At 40.2% G+C, this 4926-nt stretch overlaps 2 non-coding genes across 2 annotated transcripts; both read left to right on the top strand.

Annotated features, from left to right (window-relative positions):
• Window positions 1-3235: 3235 nt before the first annotated feature.
• LOC127116516 (small nucleolar RNA R71) lies at window positions 3236-3342 on the top strand. Its single transcript, XR_007801346.1, has one exon. It is a non-coding gene; the product is annotated as a small nucleolar RNA R71 (small nucleolar RNA).
• A 645-nt stretch (window positions 3343-3987) lies between these two features.
• LOC127116515 (small nucleolar RNA R71) lies at window positions 3988-4094 on the top strand. The gene has a single exon (XR_007801345.1). It is a non-coding gene; the product is annotated as a small nucleolar RNA R71 (small nucleolar RNA).
• The last annotated feature ends 832 nt before the right edge of the window (window positions 4095-4926 follow it).

Here is a 4926-nt window from a genome sequence, read left to right as displayed (position 1 = left end):
GCCATCTTTACCCCTTTTGAAAAGGAGCGGTTCGTCCCAATAAAAGTTTCTCACGTCGTTAAAGAACTTCTTCTTGATGTGGTAGTCAAGATCAGGGGGTACGATATCAGCAGCTAGGTAATTAACAAAGTCTGCATACCATGGCACGTTACTTACTGCTAAGGATTTTTGGAAGTGCTCATGAGGTCCTAGGCTATCATCTTCAATGGTTTCTAGTCTAGCTATCAGTCGATCATATGCAAAATTATCATTTATGGGTACTAAGTCTAGTTTCAGATGTTCTAGCCTAGAGAGGTGATCAGCTACTACATTTTCAGTGCCTTTTTTATCTCTGATATATAAATCAAACTCTTGTAGTAACAGAATCCATCGGAGTAACCTGGGCTTGGCATTCTTTTTACTTAATAGGTAACGAATGGCAGCATGATCGGTGTAAACTATAATTTTGGCTCCTACTAGATAAGATCTAAATTTGTCTATAGAAAAAACTACAGCTAGTAATTCCTTTTCAGTAGTTGCGTAGTTGAGTTGGGCAACGTCTAGGGTTCTACTGGCATAATAAATCGCATGTAATTTTTTATCTTTCCTTTGTCCTAGAATGGCTCCAACGGCATAATCACTAGCGTCGCACATTATCTCAAAAGGTTCTGACCAATCAAGGGGTTTCATAATAGGTGCTGATATTAACGCTTGCTTTAAAAGATTAAATGCTTCATTATATTTTTCATTGAAAATGAATTCAGCATCTTTCATTAAAAGGCCAGTTAAAGGTTTAGTTATTTTGGAGAAGTCCTTGATAAAATGCCGGTAGAATCCAGCGTGTCCAAGAAAACTTTGGACTTCTCTAATAGTTTTGGGTGGTTTTAGATTTTCTATGACTTCTATCTTAGCTCTATCTACCTCAATACCTTTTTCGGAAACTATATGTCCTAAAACAATCCCTTCGGTGACCATGAAATGACACTTTTCCCAGTTCAGCACAAGGTTCACCTCCACGCATCTCTCCAGGATTTTCTCAAGGTTAGCAAGACAATTGTGGAAATCAAATCCGCAAACCGAGAAATCATCCATAAATACTTCCATGATACCATCTAGGTAATCTGCAAAGATTGACATCATGCAGCGTTGGAAAGTAGCTGGGCGTTACAGAGGCCGAATGGCATTCGTCTGTAGGCAAAAGTTCCATAAGGGCATGTAAAGGTAGTTTTCTCTTGATCTTCGGGGTGGATAGGTATTTAGAAGAATCCTGAGTATCCATCTAGATAGCAGAAGTAAGAGTGTCTGGCTAGACCCTCCAACATCTGGTCTATAAATGGTAAAGGGAAATGATCCTTCCTGGTTGCTTTATTTAATTTTCTATAGTCTATGCACATCCTCCATCCTCCTTCTCTCCGTTTTGCTACATGTTCGCCTTTATCGTTTTGCACGACTGTGATGCCTCCTTTTTTAGGTACTACATGCACAGGGCTCACCCACTTACTATCCGAGATCTGATAGATTATACCTGCCTCAAGTAACTTAAGAACTTCTTTTTTAACAACATCACTCATTATAAGGTTTATTCTTCTCTGATGTTCTCTAGAGAGCGTTGAATCTTCTTCGAGCGAAATTCGATACATGCATACGGATGGGCTTATACCTTTCAGGTCAGAGATATTATATCCTAAGGCTAAGGGATATCTTCGTAAAACATCTAAAAGTTGGTATGTTTCCTCTTGGCTCAAGGTAGCACTGACTATAACTGGACGGTTCATCTCTTCATCGAGGAACTCATATCTCAGGTTCTTAGGCAGTTCCTTAAGTTCTAAGGTTGGTTTCTTAGGGCATGGCATAGGATCTGGGGTAAGGGATAAACATTCGTAAAGGTTATCATTGATGTAGGGTTTCCTAAAGTCATCATCTTCTAGTATGAGAGTTGATGGCAACTTAATTTTTTTTATGATTTATTCTTGTTCTAATTCCCTAACGCACTCATCAATGATATCTATGGCATAACATGCGTCTCCCATCACAGGTGCCATAAGAAATTTTGAAAGTATAAATTCTATTTTCTCGTCACCTACCTCAAAGGTCAACTTTCCTCTCTTGACATCTATTATGGCTCCTGCAGTTGATAAGAACGGTCTACCTAGAAGGATTGGTATATCATTGTCCTCTTTAATGTCCATGACAACAAAACCAGTAGGGATAAATAACTGCCCTATCCTAACAGGGACATCTCCTAATATGCCTATCGGATACTTAACAAATCTATCAGCTAACTGAAGTGACATCTTAGTAGGCTGTAATTCTCCCAAGTTTAACCTCTCACAAACCGCTAAAGGCATTAAGCTCACACTAGCTCCTAAGTCTAGAAAAGCTTTTTCGATCACATGACTTTCCAAAAGACAAGGGATGGAGAAATTTCCAGGATCTTTATCCTTTTTAGCTAACTTATTCTCGGAAATAGAATTGCATTCCTAGGGCTTCGGATCGTCGAGTCTACGTTTGTTGGTAAGGATGTCTTTGAGAAACTTTGCATAAGAAGGTATTTGGGTGATGGCTTATGTGAAAGGGATTTCTACGTGAAGTTTTTCTATAACCTTAATAAATTTCTGATACTGGTTATTGATCTGGGTTTGTTTGACTCTTTTCGGATATGGTATCGGTGGTTTATATGGCGGGGGTGGTACATAAGTTTTATCTTTAGGTTCTTCTCATTGGTCATTCACAATTATGAAAGCGCCTTCTAAGGTGTCCCTTTAGGTTGCATAGGTTGATTTGGTCTTGGGGCTTGGTAACCTGGTTGTCTCGGAGGTGCATTATTTTGGATAGGGTTATTGTTCTTATAGGAGAAGTTCGGATGATTCCTCCATCCAGGGTTATTGTTTCGTTTAATAGATTGCATTCTGTAGATTGGTGTCCTTTGGTTCCACATATCTCACGATCCGACGAAATTACAGTTGCAGTATTTGGGTTTATGCACATATGCTCGACCTTGAGGGCTAATGCATCCATTTTAGCTTGCATCATGTCTATAGAGCTTAACTCATATACTCTTCCTTGGGCTTCCTTCTTATTAATTGTCGCTCGTTCAACTCCCCATGATTGATGGTTTTGAGCCATATCTTCGATGAGGGCACTAGCTTCAGGGTAAGCTTTGTTCATCAGTGCACCACCTACGGCAGCGTCGATGGTCATCTTAGTGTTATAGTGAAGTCCATTGTAAAAGGTCTAAATGATTAACCAATTTTCTAAGCCATGATGTGGGCATGCTCTTAACAGCTCTTTATATCTCTCCCAAGCTTCGAACAACGATTCTCCTTGGTTCTGGGTAAATCTTGTTATAGGGTTTCGAAGAACGGCGGTCTTACTTGGGGGAAAGTATCGAGCAAGGAATACTTTTCTAAGGTTATCCCAAGTCGTAACGGAATTGGGTGGAAGGGAATCTAACCATGATAGGGCTTTATCTCTGAGGGAAAAAGGGAATAATCTTAAACGGATTGCCTCAGGAGAAGCTCCATTGGTTTTAAAAGTGTCTGCTAATTGGAGAAAGATTTTTAAATGTTGGTTTGGGTTCTCAGTAGCAAGACCTGCAAATTGTCTTTGTTGCACTAGTTGCAACAAGGAAGGTTTAAGTTCGAAATTATTGGCTGGGATGGTTGGGTTTACTATACTAGAACTAGGTTCTTCTTTGGATCCGACGAAATTGCAGTTGCAGTATTTGGGTTTATGCACATATGCTCGACCTTGAGGGCTAATGCGTCCATTTTAGCTTGCATCATGTCTATAGAGCTTAACTCATATACTCTTCCTTGGGCTTCCTTCTTCTCAATTGTCGCTCGTTCAACTCCCCATGATTGATGGTTTTGAGACATATCTTCGATGAGGGCACTAGCTTCAGGGTAAGCTTTGTTCATCAGTGCACCACCTACGGCAGCGTCGATGGTCATCTTAGTGTTATAGTGAAGTCCATTGTAGAAGGTCTAAATGATTAACCAATTTTCTAAGCCATGATGTGGGCATGCTCTTAACAGCTCTTTATATCTCTCCCAAGCTTCGAACAACGATTCTCCTTGGTTCTGGGTAAATCTTGTTATAGGGTTTCGAAGAACGGCGGTCTTACTTGGGGGAAAGTATCGAGCAAGGAATACTTTTCTAAGGTTATCCCAAGTCGTAACGGAATTGGGTGGAAGGGAATCTAACCATGATAGGGCTTTATCTCTGAGGGAAAAAGGGAATAATCTTAAACGGATTGCCTCAGGAGAAGCTCCATTGGTTTTAAAAGTGTCTGCTAATTGGAGAAAGATTTTTAAATGTTGGTTTGGGTTCTCAGTAGCAAGACCTGCGAATTGTCTTTGTTGCACTAGTTGCAACAAGGAAGGTTTAAGTTCGAAATTATTGGCTGGGATGGTTGGGTTTACTATACTAGAACTAGGTTCTTCTTTGGATGGTTGGGCGAAGTCCTTAAGAGGTCTTTGGTTTTGATCTTCGGCCATAGCTCTCCTAATTCTATGGCAGAATAAACATGCGCGAGCGTAACGTTCAGGTTCCTCCAGAGGATATACTAAGCTTCCGGTGCTGCGAGTTCTTCGCATTGACCGGCGGGTAATAACCTAAGTCTAAACGATGTAACAACAGTGTACGAAATTTGACGAAATTGGTCCCCGGCAACGGCGCCAAAAACTTGATGCGAGCTTTTCGCAAGTATACGAACGCGTTAGAGTAATATAAAAGATTGTCGAATCCATAGAGACCAAGTGTCAATCTATCGTTATCTATTGTTATGGTGTTTATCTAAGGTAAACAAAATAAGGGTTTTGAGAGTGTACAATGAAAAATAAAGTATTAAATCACTACGCCAAATAAGGGAAAAGAGGGCACTTATTTTGGCCTATAACAGCGCTTTTAAGCGCCCTCTAAAGTGGCGCTGGCATAGGTAAAGAA

Source organism: Lathyrus oleraceus, chromosome 1 (assembly GCF_024323335.1).
Source record: "Lathyrus oleraceus cultivar Zhongwan6 chromosome 1, CAAS_Psat_ZW6_1.0, whole genome shotgun sequence".
NCBI lineage: Eukaryota > Viridiplantae > Streptophyta > Magnoliopsida > Fabales > Fabaceae > Lathyrus > Lathyrus oleraceus.
The sequence above is the reverse complement of the archived record's forward strand: the minus strand, read 5'-3'. Positions and strand labels throughout refer to the sequence as shown.